The sequence below is a fragment of the Podarcis vaucheri genome (assembly GCF_965113315.1).
Source record: "Podarcis vaucheri genome assembly, chromosome: 16".
In the NCBI taxonomy this organism is placed as follows: Eukaryota; Metazoa; Chordata; class Lepidosauria; order Squamata; family Lacertidae; genus Podarcis; species Podarcis vaucheri.
Window position 1 is genome coordinate 31127097 of NC_138754.1, and position 24994 is coordinate 31152090.

General features: G+C 43.7%; 2 long non-coding RNA genes across 3 annotated transcripts in view; one reads left to right on the top strand and one right to left on the bottom strand.

Moving 5' to 3' along the window:
* Positions 1-24994, top strand: part of LOC309521203 — a 192729-nt gene that overhangs the window by 95564 nt on the left and 72171 nt on the right. The gene's annotated exons all lie outside the window — the stretch shown is intronic.
* Positions 11851-13200, bottom strand: LOC309520906. 2 transcript variants are annotated; one of them, XR_014214476.1, is made up of 2 exons: positions 12915-13200; positions 11851-11994 (listed from the first exon to the last, which is right to left on the bottom strand). It is a non-coding gene; the product is annotated as an uncharacterized lncRNA (long non-coding RNA). The 2 variants fall into 2 exon arrangements; XR_014214477.1 differs by having other exon boundaries at positions 12721-13200.

Here is a 24994-nt window from a genome sequence, read left to right on the forward strand (position 1 = left end):
CACTTGCCTTCAGGACAGAAACCTCCACCCAGAGCCCTTTTCCAGGGTGCCTTGTGATATCACACCTGCATGAGGTCTGGGTGATGAGCCAAATCACCCCCACACCTGTTAATTAGGCTAAGGATTCCAGCCAATGCCTTATCTGCTGAAAGTTGCAGCGACTGCTATGAGGAAGGTAAAACCTACAAATGGGTCCATTTGTTTGAAGGCAAATTCCTTCCGCACCCTTAATATGGGGACCCTTTAGAATAGGGGTCAGCAAGGTTTATCTTGCCTGAGTCGGATTGGTCCCGCGCAGATCCCTCCTTGGACTGGATCACACACGTGCCTGCACAATTTTCGTCTTCTGCTCATGCACAGATGCATTTTTCATCATCTGCACAGATGCGATGTTCGGCACCATGGAAGCGAGTTCCCGCACCGTGCTGCGCTGGTTTAGTGCAGCCCGTGAGCGGGCAACTCGGTTTGTGGGCAGCTCGTGGGCTGGTCAAACGACCTCCATGGGCCACTTCCAGCCCATGGGCCTTAGGTTGCTGACCCCTGCTTTAGAACTACAGTGGTACCTCAGGTTACAGACGCTTCAGGTTACAGGTGCTTCAGGTTACAGACTCCGCTAACCCAGAAATAGTACCTCAGGTTAAGAACTTTGCTTCAGGATGGGAACAGAAATCGTGCTCCGGCGGCAGCGGGAGGCCCCATTAGCTAAAGTGGTGCTTCAGGTTAAGAACAATTTCAGATTAAGAACGGACCCCCAGAACGAATTAAGTTCTTAACCCAAGGTACCACTGTACAGCAACGTCTAAAGAACCATTGAACCAATAGAACACTCATATAATGTGAGTGGGAGGCTTGCTCTTACACCAATTGTGCTGGTTAAACTAAGTGCCTATTGGCTTTAAATATTCACACAGCAGACTAGAGTGAAAACTTCTTTGCTCTGGTCTGCCACTGTAGTCCCACCCACCACAAAGGCCATGATTGGTCAATTCATATGTATGTGCATGTTGATTAAACACTCCAAAAACGCTATCTTGTTGTGTTGGTACTCATATTTGACCTAGGTACTTTTTGTGTGGTGGTTTTGGGCAACTACAGGTTGTAACTACGTAGTTTGCAAGAAGGATTCAAGCATGTACCATACTTGTAAGTTCGCACAATTCAAGGGGATTAATCAATCAATCTCCTTTATTGGCATAGAAAAAGTGCACTGTATACATGGAACAGAACAAAACACAGTTAACGAAACATAGTGAGAGATACTTTAGGATAAAACTGTCCAGATATCATGAGGTACAAAAATGGCTCTTAGGGGATTAAAGTGCTCCGTCACTCCTAGCACAAGAAATCCACTTTTAAAAAGAAATTGGCTTTTTGTAGGCACACTCTAGAACAGGGGTCTGCAACCTTTAAGACAAAAAGAGCCACTTGGACCTGTTTCCGAAGGAAAAAAACTGGGAGCCGCAAAACTCGTCATTATAAAAATAACTTTTTTGTCACTTTTTTATTATTTCTTTGTTTGACCCCTCAGAATTACTTCTCCTCATAGAAATAAACGTTAAATTAACAAGTTACCTTTTTTTTTGTGTGTGTTCTTCACTCCCCTTAAAAACAGTGACCAGCGTACATGCCCCCTTTCAATGCAGTGACCAGCGTACATGCCCCTTACAATGTAGCGGGCGGGCGGGAAGGTGACGTCGGGACGGTGCGTGACTAACGCACGCACCGCCCCCATGCAACGTCACAGCCAGTACAGTGCCCGTCACAGTGGAGAGTGTCGGGGCGCACAATGCGCCTCCTCCCCTTGCTAGTATCCGCCCCGGAGCCGCGACAAAGGTGTAAAAGAGCCATATGCGGCTCCGGAGCCGCAGGTTGCAGACCCCTGCTCTAGAATGATCTACTGGAATGAAATAAAAATATGACTGTGTTGTTTATGGGGAATAAAAAGCAAATGTTTGCCTGTCTTTGTTCTACAGAGCTGAAGTATCATGGATTGCAATGTTTTTGTTACACTTAAATAGATTAATAAGTGATTTCTTTTAAAATAAATTAATATTTTCACTATAAGGAAAGTGATGGGGAAATGTACTGAAAAATGTGGAATGAATGAGCAATAAACAGGAAGACCATGACTAACTGAAATTTCTCCTACTATACAAGAGTGTATGCAATTTTTCCTAATACGCCTTCCCTTGCTTAGTATATTATTTAGTATTATTTAGTACAGTGGTACCTCGGGTTAAGTACTTAATTCGTTCCGGAGATCCGTTCTTAACCTGAAACTGTTCTTAACCTGAAGCACCGCTTTAGCTAATGGGGCCTCCCACTGCCACGGTACTGCCGGAGCACGATTTCTGTTCTAATGGGACCTCCTGCGCCGTTGGAGCACGATTTCTGTTCTCATCCTGAAGCAAAGTTCTTAACCTGAAGCACTATTTCTGGGTTAGCAGAGTCTGTAACCTGAAGTGTATGTAACCTGAAGCGTATGTAACCTGAGGTACCACTGTATATTATTTTCACTAACACAAGCATTTTATGGACATTGTACCCCAGTACATGCAAAAAATAGATAAAAAATTGAACACATTACTTAGCTGGTGAACGACACTTCAAAATTTGGAGAAATGCAAATTTTGACGGATAACTGTTACTCATTGTATCAGAAAATGTAAACTAGGTAGGTTCACCTGTAAATGCAAACTGAATCCAATTTCTTCCCTGCCCCTAGTCCATATTTATGATTACTTGGGTTTATCTGATATTACTGGATGGATCAAGTTTTTATGCCAACCAATGTGCAATTCCTTGCAGTTGCTTGGTATCTACATTATCCCACTGCAAATTCCACTTTGCCCGCTATACACAGCTAAAAACTGAAAACCATGTTTTAAAGAGACCAAAGAAGACTGGGTTTAAAGGTAATTAAGACGGGGGGGGGGGGGAATTCACCTGTGGCGTAAACTCACTGGACTCAAGGGAACTGCGGTAGGAGTTACGTTTATTTAACTTATTTTGGACTGCCGACAGTCTCACATTTTCTAGGGACATCATTAGGGTGATATACACAAGATATGGGTCTTAAAAGACTTTACAAGCTCGGTTTACAAGCTCTATAAAATTACAAGTTTCTACCCCCCGCCACAAAGGGAGGTCTGTAACTTGCTTTATTTTGTGTTTAATGGGTATAAAGGGTAGTGCTGGTAACAGAGAGACAGTGTTTTAAGGAACAGCCTCTGGCCAGCCTGAGAGGAGGATCGCCAGTAAGAAGTGGCAAGGCCTGGGAAAGATGGAGACCTCAGTGGGAGGGGCAGATCTGTGCCATTGTAACTAGGAAGGATATCCTGTCAGCAGAGAATCACATAGTGCTAAATCAGGTGGAAACAGTGGCACAGAGCTGGGGAACCCCTGGCCCCAGGGGGAGGCTTAATCAGGCCCTCAAGGCCTCTCTATCAGGCCCTCATAAGTCTTCTCGGGTGTCAGGGACCATGCTGAGAAGGGCTGCACTGAGGAAGAATGGTGGGAGCCATTCCCTCCAATCTGATCCTGATCCTAAATATTCCCAGGAGCAGGAGGACAGTACAGTGGTACCTTGTTTACATACGCTTCAGGTTACAGACGCTTCAGGTTACAGACTCCGCTAACCCAGAAATAGTAGCTCAGGTTAAGAACTTTGCTTCAGGATGAGAACAGAAATTGTGCTCTGGCGGCACAGCAGCAGCGGGAGGCCCCATTAGCTAAAGTGGTGCTTCAGGTTAAGAACAGTTTCAGGTTAAGAATGGACCTCCGGAACGAATTAAGTACTTAACCCAAGGTACCACTGTATAGATTTGGAACAGTGGTTTGCAGAGGGGCCTAGTTCAGAAGGCAGAAGCTGGGAAATACTGGATGGGGGAAAACTAGCAGAAGAAACACTAGAAGAGAACGAGTTAACAGATTCACAATCTCTGGATAGTATCCTCCCCTCCTTCCCCAAAGTCCCAGAGAGCTCCGAAAGTGGCAGAACAGAAAACACAGTGGCTCCAAGCTCAGATTACAAGACGTAGGAGTGATGTACATTAATAGGGACCGGGCGGGTGAACTTAATTGGGAGCACCGGCATTTCTAGGTGATGTGTTCTTTGTTCTCTCGCTGTGATTATGAAAGTTTCTAACTGGTAAGAAGACTCCTTTTCCTTTGTTCTGCTTATCTACTGCCACGGAGGGCGGGGAGCCGATTCCCTGAAGCCTGACATCAGGTGACACCCTTACTGGCCTTGCTTCCAGTAGTGCAGTGGCAAATGCAGAAAGGCAGGGTTCCTTCATGACAGCCACAGCCCTTCTAAAATGACACAACCTTCTAGGGCAGGGGTAGGCAACCTAAGGCCACAAGTGGCCCACGGGGGTCATTTAACCAGGCCACGAACCGCCCATGAACCAAGCCACCCACTCGATGAGTCCCTGCACGCTGCACTAAACTGGTGCAGTGCAGCTCAGGGACTCGCTTCTGCGGTGCTGGAAATCGTGTCTGTGCAGACGCAGACGCTGGAAATCACATGCATGCGCATGAGCGTGTGCGCAATCCAGCCCACGGTGGGATCTCCACTTGAGTAAACCGGCCCAGGCGAGGGAAACCTTGCCGACCCCTGAATATATATGTATATATATGTGTGTGTGTGTGTGTGTTAGTTTTTTTAACATACCATTTTCAACAGTAATTAAACATATTTTTACATCTTAATCAATTTTTTTGACTTCCATCAGTCCTGTCTGAAAATTTTCCAATCTAATCTCTTAGTATACATTTCTTATTTTCCCTGTTACATTGAAAACTCATAACCAATCTCTCTATTCTTTATCTACTTTGTAGCACTTCATATATTCCTCTTTACAAAACTTATTTTGTAGTCCTACTAGCGTAATTTGTTGGTTACAATTGCTTTTCAAATAGTTCATATACTTCTTCCAATCTTCTGTAAATCTCTGGTCCCGCAGGTTTCGAATCCTTCCTGTCATTTTGTTCAGTTCTGCATAGTCCATTATTTTCATCTGCCATTCTTCTTTCGTTGCCGACCCCTGTTCTAGGATTCTATAATAGTTTTATAATTATACCATAATGCAAATAATCAGGGATGCATTGCAACAACCAGTGCAGACATCCATGCTTTGCCTTTCATCTAGACCTACTATTTTCTGTATACGTACACAGGCAAATGATTTGGAGGGTTCCAACGTCTTCTTTCGAAGCGACTTGTGTTTTCCTTGAAGTTCCATTGTACAGAACAGCACTTGCACGCCGTTCTTTCGAAGGTGAAGCCTGCTGTCTTTTCAGGGTACCTAAATGCTTGAGTTTGGAGTGTACAGAACAACAACTCCCCTGTGTCCCTCCCAAGCCTTTTCCAGAGTGACCCTAGGAGCCAATCCTCCATGAGTGACCCACCTCCTTTCACTCTGGTTGGCTCCAATCAGCACAAAGGGTGAGAAGACATCTCAGTGGCTAAGAAACTCCCTTTCGTGCTGATTGGATGTCTCTGCAGAAAGGGACTCTTCTGGGATCCTGCTGCTGAAATAGCAATAGGTGTTTGACATACACTACAACCCTGGATCACTACACCACTGCTTGCATCAAAACCTCCTTGAATGTTTTTGCCTAGACGGAATGTGACCTTGGACTCTGACAATGCCTCTTGCTTGTCCAGATGGACGCTAGAGGGGTGCATGCACACAGAAACTAGTCTACTGTTTAAAGGTTTAAAAATACATTTGTTGCTCCACCCACTTGTCCCCCACAGCAATGCCGCCCTGGAGTCCAAGACATTTCTCCCAACCAGCCTTCGGCCAGCCTGCCCAAGATGGATCCCAGTCTTTTTTCCTCCTCCTCATCCTTCCCAGAACATCTTGCTCAAAACTCTCTTTTTCTGTCACTTCAAGCACACACCCCATCACCACCTGTCTCTCTCCCCCCCCCCGCCCCGCCAAAGGAATCCTCTCAGATCAACTCCTTTTGTCATGTTAACAGATCTGCTCTTCACTAAGCCGGCCCAGCTCTGCAGCTGGTCCTTTCATCCGTATCCCGATTAATCAAAATCCTACAATTTATTAATTGTAGGGTATAACAATACGTTCCCGCACAGAGAAAAACAACAAGTTCAACAGGCCTTCCCAGTAGTCTGAACCTTCATGTGCTTCAGCCGCTGATATGTTTAGAACTTCAGATTTTGTAAGGCAATTGGTTTTTCCTAGGATATCTTTCAAACTTAGGAGAAACGGGAGGGGGGTGTTACTAAATCAATGTGCTTTTGGGGGAGAGTGTTAACCAGGAAGCAGGCTAGAAGCAGACCAGACACCCCCCCCCAAAAAAAGGAACAGTGTTCAGATTCAGGTTTTGGGGTGGGGTTATGACTTGTTCCCTCTGGGATTCATAAATCCTCTCCGCAACTCTAATAATTTCAGCAGTGTGTACGCACCGCAACAGCAAATTAGACACCTCGCTCAGTTTAATATATCATAACATTCCTCTTTGGGAATGGAAAATAACATATATCCTGGGTCTGTTTGCCAACCGTCAACGCTATCAGTGAGGTGTGCGTTTTTTAAGAAAGAGAGAGAACGAGAATATAAGAGTCCTCCCAGGCTCATTGAAATTTATCCAGCAAAAGTTGGGAGGAAAGGAAGGGGGGGAACCTAGACTCCGCAGATATTCTACACCAATCAATCAAGTCATGGAAAAGATTTGATGGACATGTCAAAGGGGCATTACCCAGCAAAGCTCCAGATGGACGGAGGCGTGTGGAACGGCAAAGAGGAAGGAGTGATAGCCAGGGCGGCAAAAGGTCCAGAGTGCTCGAAGGAAAAATCGTTGCGAAGAAACACTGTCACTTTTAAAAAACCCATTGTTTGTTTTGGTTCTCCTTTATGCCAGACCACACAAGGACATTTTGCCCATTTCTGCAACACTTTGGGTTTTCAGAAAGCCCCCTTCCCAAAAGTAAATTATGTTTCTTCTGCTATAAATAGCTGGATTCAGACACACACACACAAAAAGTGTGACACTTTTAATGGTGCTTTGCAAAAGAAAACTCAGAAGAACAACAAAGCCATTTGCACATGCAATCCTTATTTGCTTTCTTCCATATACCTCCCCAAAATATTTTATGATTTTCACTTACTTATTGCTTCCACTTATTTATACAAGGAACAACAATTACCGTATTTTTTGCTCTATAAGACTCACTTTTCCCCTCCTAAAAAATAAGGGGAAATGTGTGTGCGTCTTATGGAGCGAATGCAGGCTGCACAGCTATCCCAGAAGCCAGAACAGCAAGAGGGATTGCTGCTTTCACTGTGCAGCGATCCCTCTTGCTGTTCTGGCTTTTGAGATTCAGAATATATTTTTTCTTGTTTTCCTCCTCCAAAAACTAGGTGCGTCTTCTGGTCTGGTGCGTCTTATAGAGCGAAAAATACGGTATGCAAGGAGAAATAATTAACGTTCAACAATCCGACCCACCCCCAGCAGAAGTGCCAAATGTCTATTGAATTATATTAACCTTTCAAGTCATTCTGCTTTTCAAGTCAGGGGCCTTTAAGCATGCCCTATCGGTGTTGCATATGGAATAAAAGTATGCCAGCTTGATGCAATTTTTCACGAAGGGGAAATCGTACATAACGATATTAGGGATGGAGAGATCTGTCCATTTTGCTTTCTCTCAGTTTCTAGTTTTTCAAGTCAACTGCACTCAGTTCCTGCTTGCTAGCTGTCCATTAGGCATGGAAGGAAACTCTCTCCTTCTGCCAACAGGTGAACACTTTCTTGTTCCAGCAGGCTTGTGGGAACTGACTGCTTTTAATGAAATGGCTAGTGCCATGCTGCTTTTTATTGTAATTGTTTGTAATTGCTTGTGTGCTTCTAATAGATTTTAAAAGTTTTAATTCCTATCAATGTTTAACTGTTTTTTAATTATTTCTATTCTATATTTTAGCAGTTCTTGTTTTTATCTGTAAGCTACCTTGAGACCCATCAAAGGAAAATCCAGGGGATAAATACATTATTATTATTATTATTATTATTATTATTACTTCTATTAGTAGTAGTAGTAGTAGTTGTTGTTGTTTATTTACTTAAATCATCCTGAAAAAGCACCAGCATTTTAGTGGTGATGTTTCCTAATAAACACAGTTTTGTATGCAGTTTTGACCGATGCACAATTTTTTGCAAGCAATCTCCCTGAATACAGTAATGCCTTTTTGTAAGTTTTCCCTAACATAGCCATTCAATGCCCGCTTTCCTCTAATATATGCATTTTTCTAAACATGGTTTGATTGGAGAACTGCATCGAAAAATGTAAATATGCGTGAATTTGGAAGGATGGCTGCGTTTTGGAGCTCATGTTGTTTCGAAAACTGCGAATTCCAAACAGATTAGCCTTGAAGTTTAAATCAAATTTCTCCACCTTCTCTACTTTCTGTCGACATCTTGGTTGACCACCGTGAGAACAGGATGTGGGACAAAATGGGCTTTGGGGATGATGCAGCCATGCACTTTTTCTATGCTCATGTTTTAACATTCTGGGCATTTTGGGGGAGCCACATTTTCTGTGTTCCTGGCTGCCCCGACCTCAGGCTGGAGGAGACAGTACAGAGGGCTTTCTTAAGCATGGGTTGCTCTCAAAGCAAGTCTCATGCCTCCTGAAGCCAAGCATGATTAATGAGACAAAATTCATTCTCAACCCTCCGAAGGCTTGTGTTTCATTAGTGCCAACCAGTCTTGATTTGTGTGGCCAAATGGACATTCTCTGGAGTGGCAGCCCATGTCCCGTGACAAGGGGGCTGGGGGGCATCTCTGCTAAGAGACTGCCTGCTGGCTATTGGCTTCCCCACCCAGCTCTCCAAATCCCTTACCAATGTGCCAACGTATCTGCAACATTTTTAAGATGCTCCAGAGGGCAGACGTTGATAAATGATGCTCCTGCTCAACCCCCCTGCTAATTTTGGATTTGCAGTGTTTACAAACAGCTGTTATAACATCCCGAAGGTCTACAGGGGAAGGGGGTGGGTGGAAAAAAAGAATATTCTCCGTTAAAGAAAGAGAGAGTTCTTACCTGGAAGGAGTCCAGGAATGCCACAAAGCACAGCCAATGATCTCCTCTCCCTTCCTGCCTGCTCCAGACTGCTCCTTGCTCTGGTGCACTTTAATGGGGGATGTTAAGAATGTATCGTTTATAGCAGCTGCCACGATCTCAGAAGGACTTCCCATCGCATCTTTCTTATGAATGCCAGCATCAGGTGGGCATCCGTTCCTAGACGCCACGGCTGTGATGGTAGCAACGGCCCTTTATCAGCCGGATGATATTTTGATATGTCCCCTAAGGCTGTCGGAGAGCGCCGGGTTTTTCCACCTACTGTTGAATTTTTAGACCCGGGTTCTTATCTGTGTCACCCTAAATAGCACCAGTGTAAATGAATGCCACGGTGCCATCTGAGCATGGAAACTGTAGCTGCAACGAGCTGCGTACAGCGTGCACATAATAATACTCCAGCAAACTGCACGAAGGCATTTTGAGTTGACCTCTGGGGCTTTGTCGGAATTATCCAGCAGGATGCAGGCAACCTCTACAATCTGCTTCAAGATGCCAACGTTTATTAATTAGATTTATTTCTTCCCCAAGAGGCTGAAGGTGGCGAATGCAATTCCTCACCCCACCCCTTTGCATCTAGCACTATCTATGCTCATCTGCAGGAGCTCTCCAGAATTTCAGATTTATCACCCTAAGTAGAGATGCTAGGGATCAGACCTTCTGCACGCAAAACAGTTGCTCCATCACTGAGCCATGGTCCTTCCCAAGCCCTTGGCCACCTTTCAAGGTTAAGTAAGGTAAATAAAGTGGTGGACTGCCCTCCCAAAACATTCAGATTCCCCCCCCCACTATGATTTTTTTTAAAAAATCTTCCTTTTGTCCATAACCACCCAATGAATCATTGGGGGCTTTTATTTTATTTTTAATGCCTGCCGTAGCTCTAATCTCTTCCTGCATACCCAGCAACGTTGGATAGAAAAAGAAAGCTTAAAGAGGTCTTTAATTAACACGAGAAGGACGGGTGCGTATTGCTCTGCCCCAGCTGCTAGATAGGAGTTTTGAGTGGTGGGAAGGATCTGTACATACTGTTCCTGTTTCAGCTCGAGTTATGCAGACAGGAGCCTGCTAGTGCTTCTGAATCTACGCACAGATGCCTTCTGCTAGTTTGGAACAGCGCGCAGAGTGCCTTTTCCCTTCCATCTGGGGAGAAGCAGTAGGAAAGGCACCGCCTTGCGCCAGATCTGAGATGTTTTATTTTTCATTTCTTAATGAAATTTGAGACAGTTATGCGCAGCGCAAGGAAACTCAAAGCAGGCGCAGCTTGCGTTGCTATCAAAGCAGTGACCAGAAATGTTTGGAAGTTGCATCTGACCACAAGGGTCTTTGCGAAAGGGTCTTTGTTCATTAATATCAGCAGTGGAAGGGGCAACTAGGGAATGGAGAAAGGTTTCCACCTTTTAGCTTCTCTGTCATTATTAAAGGCACTCTCGCCCACCTGGAAATTCAAGCTGTCCCCCTGCCACTTGGAGGGAGCCAGGCAAACCTCAGGTAAGACCTGGAGGCCTGGCATCCCTAGATAGGACAGCTTGGGTTGGGAACCCAAGGCCTGGGGGCCAAATGTGGCCCACCATTCCTCTCTTTCTGGCCCTCAGGACTCTCCTCAGGCCACATATCCCAGTGACCCAGCTTCACACCCAGTGACCCTGCGTGTTTTTGCCTGGCTGAGATTTGTCCTTGGACTCTGATCATGCTTGTTGCTTGCCCAGATGGAGAATAGTGAGATGAGTGTGCAGTCTATTATGCAGAAGTGAAATGCACCGTTGTTGCTTCGTCCATTTTCGCCTCTGGCCCTGCCTATCACTGATACGTTGTCCCATAAAGTAGAAGAAGACACTGAGATCTTCGAGCTGGAATTTTTTTCCTCACCCCTGAAATAAACGATGCCCCTTTCAGAGGACAGTCCCTCCGAAAGCCCTTCAGATAGAAGTTTGTGGTCCGAAAAGCAGGGTATATACGACCATTCCAGAATCATAAAATTGTCACGTTGGGAGGGACCCCGAAAATTATCTAGTCCAACCCCCTGCAATACAGGCATCTTTGGCGCAATGTGAGGCTCGAACCCACAACCCTGAGATTAAGAGTCCCGTGCTCTATCAACTGAGCCAGTCCAGTGTGTTTTGAGTTTTGAAATTTGAATTTTGGCACCTTTTAGAAATTAATCACAATCTAACAGTGCTTTTTTTTCTGGGGGTACTCAGAATGTTAAATGTTAAAAGTGTGGCACTTACTGTAAGAACTTCTGCATGAGTAGTTGCCCATTTTATTCTTTTTTTTAAAAAAGGACTGCTATCTAGGTGCAGTAAGGGAAGAAAGCTAATGGCCACCAGTACAGTGGTGCCTCGCAAGACGAAATTAATTCGTTCCGCGAGTCTTTTCGTCTTGCGATGTTTTTCGTCTTGCGAAGCACGGTCCGTCGCAACTGCGCCTCCTCAAGCGGCTTTAAGAAAAAAGCGAACAAACTCGCAAGACGTTTTCGTCTTGCGAAGCAAGCCCATAGGGAAATTCGTCTAGCGAAGCAACGCAAAAACCGAAAAACCCTTTCGTCTAGTGAGTTTTTCGTCTTGCGAGGCATTCGTCTTGCGGGGCACCACTGTACATTTTTAGGTAGGTTTGCACAGTTGCCTCCAAAAAAAAAGAGAGAGGAGTGAATGAACAAGAGAAAGAGAAAGAGAAAGAGAAGAGAGGTGCAGATACAGACAAACTGATCTTTGTTAAGAAACCTTTGACGCTTTCAAAGGAGTGTGTGTGTGTGTAGAAAGTGTTTATTGCATTTCATTAGGAGAGACTAAGTTTTGCTTTTTTTCTTCCACGGTGGAGACTTGAGAGGCCACTTCAGTTAATCGAGGATACAGAACGGAGCCAAATCAGATGTTTTTCCTATCAAGGCCCTTTAAAAAACAAAAAATTAAGATGGCTGTTTAGAGTCTCCAATGGACCAAGGTTCATTAAGGCTGTTAACATCCCAGAGCTGCTGTCTTCTGACCCTCCTCTCGGTTTGGGTGGCCCGAACGAGACTCTCCCCAAGGGTTCATTACAGGTGGTAGGCAGACAGGGCTGGAGCCTAGGCCATACCACAGAGCCCTGAGAGAAATGTGTTTCCCTGACCAAAAAAGCACAATCTTATATTCTTAAAAACATTCCAGCCCTGTCTGGGTGTTCCTCTGCATGCATTCCTGTACGTGGGATTATTATTGTAGAGAATTTATAAAGTCATTCATTTCTCTGGAAGTGTACGGCGCGGGCTCTGCTTGAATGGTCGGGCCTCGCGCGAAAACCCCGAGCCATGTGGGCCTATAAAAACACAACAGTAAATAAATCAGCAGGGAGAATTTACACTTTGTCCTTCTGATTGTTTTTACACTCCATGGCTCAGAAGCAGAGCCCAGAGTGTAAAATAAATAACCTTGTGGCAATGCTCCACTAGCCTGTTAGTAGCAGGGCAAGACCCAGATATATTTACAAGCTGTGCTCTCCAGGCAAAAGCCCGGCGAGGCTGCAGAGGCAGCACAGGAGGGCGATGTATTCGGTGGTTCATTATTTTGTCATACATCAGAGTTTTATTGCATGGCTGTCATGGCCAATGCTTTCAGGCCAGAGCGACAGAAGAGTTATACATTTCTGGAGCAGAAAATTCAGGCGCTGCCATCTTTTCTTCACCTCCCTCCTTCCACAGCTCTGCTCTCCTGCCCTGAACTCTGGCATGGCGGTGTTCAGTATAGCCATTTCAAGACTGCCATATTTGAAGTCCCTAAAATATCAGATCAGGAATTTCAAGAGGGCTGCCCATGTTTTGTGGAACAGCCCTTACTTGTTTCCGGAAACAATTAAAGGCATTTCTTCTTTTGGCAAGCTTTCCGATGGGATGAAAGCATCCCGATTGTTTATCCCGTATTCCTTTTAGATCTATCTTTAGTTGGGTTTTGTACTTCTTTTAAAACTATTTTTAGATGGTTTCATGGCATGCTTGCAAAATTGCCTTGAGACTCAGCGCGTAAGGAAATTCATAAATGGGTAAAACAACAATAGTGCTGTTACAGAGTTTAGTGGCAGGAATGCCGCATCACCCAAGTGGGTGTTTGTGTAGGACAGGAGAGCATAAGGCCTGGGTGGAATGTACACACAAATTAAAAAAAAACGCTGTGGAAATGCTTTTTAAAAAACCAAACAAAAACGTTTTGAAAAATACATTGAATTTGGCATAGCTCACTGTCGCCACCTAGTGTCCCATTTGTATATTGCACTTTGCAACACATTTTAAAGCTGAGTCCCTGGACACTGTATCCAGACCTCAGCAACACCCCTCTTCAGGCCACAGCCCTCACTAGCCCTCCTTCACCCCCTTCTGAAGTGCTAGCTGGATAGAGTTATGTGCATGCAGATAGCTCTCACTTTACATGGCTCTAATGTGTTTATTTCTTGCATTTATATCTCACCTTCTTCTCCAAGGAGCCTAAGACAACATACATGGTTTTCCCACTCCACAATGACCCTATGAAGTAGGTTAAGCTAAAAGTGAGTGATTTGCCCAAGGTCTCCTAGTGAGTTTCGTGGCCAAGTGGCGATTTGAACCTTGGTCTCCCAACGCTCTAGCCAAGACACTACACACCTAGCATTAAACAGTGGAAGCCACAACTATTACTCTGCCCCCCAATTCATGGCCTACCAATGGGGCTGTGAATGTGGAAGGGGCATTTTTTGCTCAGTACTGTGTCCTGGCTACCTCAGAGTTGGCATATTTGTCAGTGTACTCCACTTAAAAGCTTCCACAACCCACTTCATTTGGTCTACCTGGCAAGTTCTTCTTGAGAGACCCATGATCCACTGCTTGGCAGGATGTACAAACATCTTGTACGTGGTGCCACCCGACAAATAATCTTTCAGTGGCACAAGAAAGGATTCTGTTGAGTATTCTGGAAACAAGTCCCTTCTAGCAACTAGATTTCTATTTGATCTGCTAAGAAGTTCTTCTTGAAGAGGAGGTGAGGGGAAAACAGCACACACAGTGGTACCTCCAGAGGAAAGTCTTTCTTGCATTCTGAAGAACTAATGAAGACAAAGTCATGTTATAGGCAGATGTCTCTCGTCGGCTTCACTCAGAAGCGAGAAGGAAATTCTGATGTTCTCCATCATCATGGCACCAGGTCTTTGGGTAGCAACATGTTTATTTAACAAACTCCCTTCCTAGACTAGACCTTGCCCTCCGCTAGAAGCTCTCTTTTTTAAAAAAAAAGCCTTCTTTGAAGCTTTGATGTTAATTTAGAGTCAGAATTGGTTCAGAACAAGGGGAATGAATGGGCGTCTCCACACAACAGCTTATTGTGGACTTGTTGTGTGCATTCTTAAATATTTTGCACACTATCCATGCGACATCATCATCAAAATGGCTGCCAGTTAGTTACCAATCTGGGTTCAAAGTACTGGTATTGGAGTACAAAGCCCTATGCAACTTGGGCTCTGGGTGCTTTAAAGATTATTTCACACCATATAAACCCAGCCAATCACTACATTCTACAAGATGCCAGAATTTAAGAGGAGCCCTGCTGGATCAGGCCCATCTAGCCCAAAATCCTGTTCTCACAGTAGCCAACCAAATGCCTGTGGGAAACTCACAAGCAGGATTCAAACACAAAAGAGCTGTCTCACCTCCTGTAGTTTCCAGCAACTGGTATTCAGAAGAATTGCTGCCTTCAATCATGGAGGGAGAACATCGCCATCAATGGCCCTGTCCATGCATTTGTCTAACCCTCTTTAAAAGCTAAGTAGGCTGGTGGCTGTCACTGCCTCCGGTGGGAGTGAGTTCCATAGTTTAACTATGTGCTGCATGTAGTTTCGTTTATCCGTCCTGAATCTTCCAAAATTCAACTTCATTGGATATCCATGAGTTCCAGTGTTATGAGAGAGGGAGAGAGAGAGAGAGAGAGAGAGAGAGAGAGAGAGGGAGGGAGGTGTTATGTACTGAAGTTCTCACCCTGGGCCAGCAGGGGGATACTGTAGATAGTTATGCAAATGAAGGATCGAAAAGTGACGTTCAGTGATTGGATAGTTTTAGAACGTTGCAACAGTTACAATTGTTCTGTAGCTCTATATAAGCAGGCTGACTGAGCTCCTCAGTTAGTTCTGTTCCAGCTTACAAAATAAAGAGCTGCTTTGGAGAAATCGCTGTGTCGTCTGCTATGTCAACCCACAACTTAACAGGAGGGAGGGAGGGAGGGAAGGAAGGAAGGAAGGAAGGAAGGAAGGAAGGAAGGAAGGAAGGAAGGAAGGAAGGAAGGAAGGAAGGAGAAGAGGAGGAGGAGGAGGTGGAGTTTGGATTTGATATCCCACTTTATCACTACCCGAAGGAGTCTCAAAGCGGCTAACATTCTCCTTTCCCTTCCTCCCCCACAACAAACACTCTGTGAGGTGAATGAGGCTGAGAGACTTCAGAGAAGTGTGACTAGCCCAAGGTCACCCAGCAGCTGCATGTGGAGGAGCGGGGAATCGAACCCGGTTCACCAGATTACGAGTCTACAGCTCTTAACCACTACAGTGGTACATCTGGATGCAAACGGGATCCAATCCGGAGCCCAGTTCGCATCCTGAAGCGAACGCAACCCGCATCTGCGCGCGTGTGGGTTGTGATTCGCCGCTCCTGCGCATGCGTGTGACGTCATTTCGAGCACCTGCGCATGTGCGAGCGACGAAACCCGTAAGTAACGTGTTCCGTTACTTCCGGGTTGCCGTGGAGCGTAACCTGAAAACGCTCAACCTGAAGTATATTTAATTCGAGGTATGACTGTATACCACAGAGGGAGAGGGAGAGAGAAACTTCGCTCTATCTATTTTCTCCATGCCATGCATAGTTTTATAAACCTTTCCCATGTCACCTCTCACTCAACTTTACTCTAAACTAAGAGGTCCCAGATGCTACAACCCTTTTTCCAACTCTGCAATATTCTTTTGGAGGTGAGGCAGCCAGAACGGTACACAGTATTCCAAATGTAGTCGCACCATGGATTTGTATCACAGTATAGGGCGTCCTGCAAATGCCATCCTGTCAGGAGGTCCATTGTGCGTGATGTCCGAATTGAGCCTTTAGTGTGGTGGCATCTGTAGCCTTTGGAAGCAAGTGGCCTTCTCTGTCTTTTTTTTTTTTTGCTCCTTTTAAAGACGTTCTTCTTTCAACTGTTATGGAAAAGGAGCAATGCGGCAGCGAGCTGCAGCTGGCTGGAAAGCAAAACATGATGGGAATGTTTGGGACTGTACCGTGGGAGCAAAGGGACAGTCTATTCACTGTGCTGAGCACCGGATTTAGCTCAGAGTGTAATCTGACCTGTACAGGAAGTACAGGGGTGGAGTTTGACTCTCTGCTGTTGGAGTTTGAAGAGAGCAGACGCGTTTCTCTGTAATGCTGCAAAGACAGAAATAAAGGCATGTAAATACATTTCTGTCTATCTCTTTCCCCTCCCTGGGGGAACAGGGAGCAGGGAAGAGTGGTGTGTTCTTCTCACATTAGAGGAGGATCGCAGATCGGGACCTAGCCTGTATCCTGCCGGGAATGCAGACAGGGAGGTCAACCAGGAGATCAAGCCGGGTGCCTGGAGAGTGGCCAGTTTCTCCTGATAAGGCTTAAATTTCCTGACATCAACAACCTTCTAAAAACTTTATCCCACTTGATTCTGTTGTTCTATCTTTCAGACTGTTTTTATATTTATAATAGTTTGCTTTTTTATATATATTTTTTAAAAAAAGCTTTTTAAATTTATGTAACTGTTTTATAGATCTCCTTATTATATCGTAAATCATTTTGGGATATCTCACAGGAAGCAAGTCGTGAATGAAATAAATAAATAAATAATCAAAATACTAGCCCATACTTTTTCTTCATTTAATCCAGCTTTTCCTTACCACAGAAAATCTAATAAATTGGGGTGGGTGGGGAGAGAACCTGATATACATCTGTGGTGACTGCAGGCATGGAAGCCCCTTAGTACATTTTTGGGGAGTGGGCAGTTTGTCATGTGCGTGGTAATGTTGCAGTGGGTAGCCTCTGGTGTAGTTGTTTGGGGTTTTGGGATACCTGGGTCCAGTTACCTATGGAAACCCATTTAGTATGCAGAGGAAGCAGTGCTTGACTGGTGACTCTCGGTTAAAGGGTAGGCTTTACACATTGCAATCGCACACAGAGAGAGATGCTTGCAGAATAAGAAAAACAGCAAACTGGTTTCCTGTAGGAAATACAAAACTTGGATAGAAAAGTTTCTCGTTCTAGATTAACTAGCTAGTCTAGAACAAGGCAGCCATGCTTGCTCCATCATTCTCTCAGAGTAAAGCTCCAAGGTGACATTGCATCTTGAGGTCCGAGAGAGAAGTATGAGGAGCAGGAACTTTTAGAACAGGATAAAAAAATTCCTTCCAGTAGCACCTTAAAGACCAACTAAGTTAGTTCTTGGTATGAGCTTTCGTGTGCATGCACACTTCTTCAGATACACTGAAACAGAAGTTGCCAGATCCTTCTATATAGTGAGACGGTGGGGAGGGGTATTACTCAGAAGGGTGGTGGGAATGGGAGATTGGCAGATAGCTGAGATGAGCCTGTTGACGACTCTTAACGACTGTAATAGGTCTTACAGGAAAAGGCAAGGGGTGAGAAGGTGAGAAATGGCTTAGTCATGTATAATGAGATAAGAATCCAATGTCTTTGTTCAAACCAGGTCTCTCCATGGTTTTGAGTTTGGTAATGAGTTGCAATTCAGCAGCTTCTCTTTCCAGTCTATTTCTGAAATTCCTTTGTAGTAAAACAGCTACTTTGAGATCTTGTATAGAATGTCCTGGGAGATTGAAGTGTTCTCCTACTGGTTTCTCTGTTTTGTGATTTGTAGAACAGGATGCAACATCAGTCTAAACTTCAAGAGAGATAGAGGTCAGCTGAGACATTAAAGGTATAGCCTGGGAATGTGGATGTCTCTCATTCTATATATGTTAACCCCATGCACACGCCTCTTTGCAAGCTCAGACCCTCCAAGTGCCACTATTTTCCAGGGACAGTACCAGATTTACAGAAGCTGTCCCGGTTTCTGATATGATCCCAGAATGTCTTGCTTTTCCTTAGGACGTCCCTATTTTCATAAGAGAAATGCTGGAAGGTATGATAGTAACGTTAAATAAGTTGTTCTTGTTATTAAATATACCAAGGAAAAAGCACACCAAGAACTCAGGCCAATGTAAGTTTCAATCGTGGGAGTGGTCCCTACTCACAAATCAATAGTCAATAGTAACAAAAACTAATCCATTAAAAAGTATGTATTCCAACAAAGATTATAAACTCAAATAGAGATTACAAACTCAGACGCACAGAAAGGCTCAAGATACACGTTGATCTACCCACACGTAGTTGTTATCTCTGAGAAACATAGAAAATAACAGGATATATTTATCCGAAAGTCTTCAAACATATACGACCCTTTAAAAATTAGCTGATGAAGGTGAATACATCAAAACAGGGCCCTGTCCTGGTTTCTGATCCATAATTGACTTCTGACTTCTGCTCAGTGATTGAAAATAAGACCTTCACATCAAATCTGATGATGGACTAACATGAATTTATTTCTACTCATAAACTCTTATCTCTAATTCTGTAACGAATTATTGTGTTATACCTATCTTTATGAGTTTGAGTTTGTAATCTCTATTTGAGTTTGTAATCTTTGTCAGAATACATACTTTTGAATGGATTAGTTTTTGTTACAATTGACTATTGATTTGCGAGTAGGGACCACTCCCACTCTTGAACCTTACATTGGCCTGAGTTCTTGGTGGACTTTTTTCTTGGAAGGTATGATAGGACATCACTATTTTCATCGGAGAAATGTCGCAGGTATGGAAAAGGATGTCCCCAGAGCTTTTTCTACAGCCGGAACTCATCGGAACTCAGTTCCAGCACCTCTCAGGTGAGCGCCATTGCTATTCTAAGAGAGGTAAAAGTAAAAGACCCCTGGAGGGTTAAGTCTAATCGAATTTGACCATGGGGTGTGGAGCTTATCTCTGCTTTCAGGCCGAGGGAGCTGGCGTTTGTCCTCAGACGCCTTTTCTGGGTCATGTGGCCAGCATGACCAAACCGCTTCTGGCGCAACAGGACACCGTGACAAGTTCCAGACTGCATGGAAACACCATTTACCTTCCTACTGCAGCGGTACCTATTTATCTACTCTAACTGGTGTGCTTTCGAACTGCTAGGTTGGCAGGAACTGGAACAAAGCGATGGGAGCTCACCCTGTCACGCGGATTCGAACTGCAGACTTTACGAGGTGTTCATGGTGAGTTCTGGCACCTTTTTTCTTGAAAAATAACACTGGACGTCCCTATTTTCATCGGAGAAATGTTGGTGGGTACTTAAATTTCTTCCATTCTTCTTGGTTCTCCTCCTCTTTCTGATTCTTCCAGTCAGGTCAGCCAGCTCCCAAAAGTCCAACATCTTCATCTCCCATTCCTCCACTGTTGGTAATTCTTGTAGTTTCCAGTTTTTGGCTAACAAAATTCTTGCTGCAGTTGTGGCATACAAAAACAGTCTAACATCTTTCTTGGTCAATTCCAAACCTATTATTCCAAGTAAAAAGGCTTCTGGTTTTTTTATAAATGTATATTTCAACATCTTTTTCAATTCATTGTAGATCTTTTCCCAGAAGTCTTTCACCTTGGGACACGTCCACCATATATGATAAAAGGTTCCTTCCTTTTCCTTGCATTTCCAACATAAGTTGTCACTCGTATGATAAGGATCTATCTGTTTGTTTTGACAGTAAGTCATCCTTTTTAATTAACTTTGCTCACTGTGTTATCAAGCTGGGGACTGGACTCCTGACAGGTGGCTGTGAGCTGCCCTCAGAGTTGGAGGCACTAAGGCTTCTGGACAGCAGTTGCTGAAAATTGCAGGAGGGGAAAGTGCTCTTGTGATTGAGTCCTACTTGAGAACAGGATGCTCACTGGAAATGCAAAGAAAAGGATGGTACTTTTTACCATATGTGGTGGGAATGTAAGAAAGTGAAAAGCCTCTGGGAACTGATATATAAAGAATTGAAAAAATGTTGAAATATACATTTCCTAAAAAACCAGAGGCTTTCCTTTTAGGAATTATAGGAAATGAAATAAACAGAAAGGACTGTAAACTTTTCCAGTATGCAATAACAGCGGCAAGAATATTATTGGCCCAGAGATGGAAACAGGAACATGTACCTACTTTGGAGGAGTGGAGAATGAAGCTGATGGACTATGCAGAACTTGATAAAATGACAGGGAAGATCAGATACCAACGAGATCAAAAGTTTATCGAGGACTGGGGAAAATTTGTTGAATATTGGGAAGGTTTAAGTGATAATGAAATAACGTTTGCAGCATTTAAAGAAGCTCTGTAAAAATCTAAAGAAATATTGTAAGAAAGGAAAACAGGTGTGGACAGGTTTGTCAAAAGGCAATACGAAATGTAGGAAATGTGTAACTAAAAAGTTTAATTCGGATGATTGTCAGAATGGCTGATGGAAGTCCAAAATTTGTAAAGTGGAAATGTTTATCTATTTTTCTTTTGCTGAAAATTAATAAAAAATATTTGAAAAAAAACAGGATGCTCACAGGATTATTGTGGGGAGAAAATGAAAAGGGGGCAGAACCAGTGCTATTTTCTAGAAAAAGAGGTGCTGGAACTCACCACGAACACCTCCCTTGTTCCCTTATAATGGCAATGGCGCCCACCTGAGAAGTGTCAGAACTATATATTATCCATTCTCTAGTTGTTTTTTGTTTCGATATTAATAATTATGTAAAACTTTTTTGTACAAATAACTCCATATTAGCAGAAATTGAGTGATATTTGTAAAGAAAAAGATCAAAGGAAGGTATACGAAGCAGAAAGAAATGATATTATACAATGTAAACCTGTGTAAAAAAGAATGTTATATCAAACAGTATAATGAGAAGGATGGGAAGGATTGAGCTGATGTAGTTATTTTACTATGTAAATAACTTTGTCTCTTTTTTAAAAATTTGATTTCTTTGTTTCTTATCTTTGTTACTTCATTATTTCTTTTTTTTTCCTTTATAATTTTTCTATTTTATATAATTTTTTCTTCATTTTTTAACTATTAAGAGATAATACATAATGTTTTTATAGACATGCAAATCTTTTAATCAATAAAGAATTGATAGTTCAGAGAGAGAGAGAGAGAGAGAGAGAGAGAGAGAGAGAGAGAGAGAGAAGTGTCAGAACTGAGCTCCAACTGAGAAAAAGCCTTGGGCAGAACCACGTAGGCCACTTTGAGATCCTTGGAGAAGAAGATGGGATATAAATGTAATTTTAAAAATACTTCAAAGATGCAAGAACTGAACTGTTAATATAGTTGATTGGGCTTGCCTTGCGGCCGCCCACTAATTTAACATAATCATCAAAATCATAGAGCAGAATTTCTTTCTTTCTTCTTTCTTTCTTTCTTTCTTTCTTTCTTTCTTTCTTTCTTTCTTTCTAAAAAAACAACAACAACCTTCATGATTCTGTATAAGATTAATTTTAGACTTTAGGGAATCATCACAATTTTTGTAGCCAAGGCAGACCTATTGGCTTTTATCACATAATTGGACTTGAATTGTCTATTTTTCTTTCTTTAGCCTACACTTTTTGTGGTTCTCTTGAAATTACAAGCTCGGCTGTTATACAACATCAACGCTGGGTTCCTTCCCCCCACCCCATACATGTGCTAGTCATACATAAAAAACAAAGGAGAAAGTTTGGATCCTAACATCTAGATTGGTGTACTGTTAAAATTGCAGCTCCTCGCTGTATATTTATTTTTGTTACTTCTGCGGAGGACTGAATCCAAAATACTCAGGAGTGCAACAGCTCAGGGAATATCCAGTTTTAAACCAAGTAGCTGGAATCTGGGCTCTAATGCAGCCAAACAGATAAAGCTAAAATAACCTCCTGAACAACCAGAGAATTCAAGAGAGACTCTTTCTTCCAAAGAAAACATGTGTGGCTTTTAAAAACATGATTACTGAGCATCTTGGCTGGCGGTTAGGATGTGGCTCCGATGTCCTGATAATCAAAGCCTTCCCATTCTGAACGTTGGGGTTGCCTTGATTTTGATTCTGGGGTGAGTCACAGAACCCAAACACTGTTATGAAACATCATTAAGCAGTTGCTTCAGATGCCTTGCGAATTTTGGAATGAGCTCCCAAAAGCTGTAGGGATGGCTGCGGACTTGGACGGCTCTCCAGACCTCTCTCTAGGTCACCCTACCACAAACTCTAGCATTCCTTCACACCCATGGGTAGGCAAACTAAGGCCCGGGGGCCGGATCCAGCCCAATCGCCTTCTCACTCCAGCCCCCTTCAAAATATAGTCTGGCCCCCCACAAAGTCTGAGGGACAGTGGAGCGGCCCCCTGCTGAAAAAGTTTGCTGCCCCTGCCTCGGACAGCTAAGCAGGCTGGGAGTGGGTGTCCCATCAGGGTCCGGCTGCTTCTTTGAGTTTATAACTTTATTCTAACAAGACACCCACCTCAGGCCTCAAACCAGCTCTGCAAAGTCCTGGGATATGTCCCTGAATTCTGCTAATGCCTGTTGTTTGCCTGGATGAAGGACAGAGGGGTGTGTGTGTGTGTGTGTGTGTGTGTGTGTGTGTGTGTGTAGAAGCTAGCATACTGTACAAAGGTTAAAATTATACTCATTGCTGTGCTCACTTTTGCCTCTGACCCTGCCCACCACTGGCAACAGCTACTAAACGTTTGCTCAGAAGGAAATGCGGCCTTCAGGCTGAAAATGTTCCCTCTTTTTGGAAGTTTGTGTGCAACTCAGCTTGCGTGCCCACCAGATGTTTTGAGACTACAATTCCCACCGTCACTGACCACTGGTCCTGCTAGCTAGGGATCATGGGACCAAAAAGATCTGGAGGGCCAAGTTTGAGGAAGCCTGACTTAACACAAAGCATGGTTGAACTGTGGAATTTCCAAAATAAAAAAAAATCCTTCCTGTAGCACCTTAAAGACCAACTAAGTTAGTTCTTGGTATAAGCTTTCGTGTGCATGCACACTTCTTCAGATACACTGAAACAGAAGTTGCCAGATCCTTCTATATAGTGAGAGAGTGGGGAGGGGTATAACTCAGAAGGGTGGTGGGAATGGGAGATTGGCAGATAGCTGAGATGAGCCTGTTGACGACTCTTAACGACTGTAATAGGTCTTACAGGAAAAGGCAAGGGGTGAGAAGGTGAGAAATGGCTTAGTCATGTATAATGAGATAAGAATCCAATGTCTCTGTTCAGACCAGGTCTCTCAACTGTGGAATTTCCAGTCCACAGGAGGAAATGATTGGGAAGTTTTTATTGTTTGTTCTTTGATCGTGTTTTTAATATTCTGTTGGGAGTCACCCAGAGTGGCTGGGGAAACCCAACCAAATGGGCGGGGTATAAAATTGTTTGTTGTTGTTGTTGTTGTTGTTGTTGTTGTTACTACCTATGGGCTTCCCATAAGAATCTAATTGGCTACTGTGAGAACAGGTGTTGGACTAGAATTGCCTAGATGTTCATATGCAATGCATATTTTTTCAGACCAACCCATTAGTGTGAAAGATGCCACCGGACTTGGTTTTTTGCAATCACATATAGAATTTTCCGTTGAGACTTGACTCAAAGTCTCCCAAATGACTCAAAAGCCCATTTGCTTTCGCGGCAGTTCTCTCCTTCCCCTGAGTGACAGGACAACAATCCGAGGTTAATATCTCCGATGAAATCACAGCCATTTAGTAAGAGCGAGAATTTCTATAGTAGAAGCCGCATTCAAAACGCAGAGGAACTACAATGTTCTTCTGAAGGGACTAATGCAAATTGGATGGGAGGGGAGAGAGAAGAGACGCACATTTCAGCTTACAATAACACAGTGAAGGAGCAGCCCACCTACCACCTCCTCAAACCTTGACAAGGGATATAATTGCCCTTCGGGAATTGTAACGGGATACAATGCCTTCCTCCTCTGGGTTTCGAGTTCGAATTCCAAATCCATCTTAGCTCAGCAGCGATCAAAGGTCACTACAGTCCAACGGCTGCTCAGTAGCTTATTTGAAACAAGAAGGTGGTCGCCTCTTGGTTTCTAAAGGGAGAGGATTTTATTTTATTTTTAATCTTTTTAGAGAGGAGTAGCGATGGTTTGAAGACGTCTGCCTATCTCCATGGAGGAATCCTGAGGGCATCATCTTGAGTAGAGATGTCAGAAGGCTTCGTTTTCTATTCCATCACACGCAGTACTGTTTGCCTTCTGCTGCTGTTCATCTTCCACCGCAAACTGTGCTATTTACGTAACTTACATAATTAATTGCATAAATTGCGTCACATTATTCCATCCAATTAAATTCAAGGGAAATGCAACAGGAGAGATGAAAAGAAAGTAATTCACGCATACCAAAGCGGCCTATGGAACTCACTGCCACAGGAAGCAGGGATGGCCTCGAACCTAGATGGTCTCAAAAAAGGATTACAGTGGTACCTCGGGCTACATACGCTTCAGGTTACAGACGCTTCAGGTTACACACTCCACTAATGCAGAAATAGTGCTTCAGGTTAAGAACTTTGCTTCAGGATGAGAACAGAAATCGTGCTCCGGCGGCGCGGCGGCAGCAAGAGGCCCCATTAGCTAAAGTGGTGCTTCAGGTTAAGAACAGTTTCAGGTTAAGAACGGACCTCTGGAACGAATTAAGTACTTAACCCGAGGTACCACTGTAGTCAAATTCATGAAGGAGAAGGCTATCAATGGCTGCTTATCATGATGGCTCCGCTGTGCTTCCACGGCTGGAGGCAGTAATGCTTCTGAATTGATGGATTCCAGTTGATGGAAACTGCATGAGGGGCAAGGACTCTTGTGCTTGGCCACTG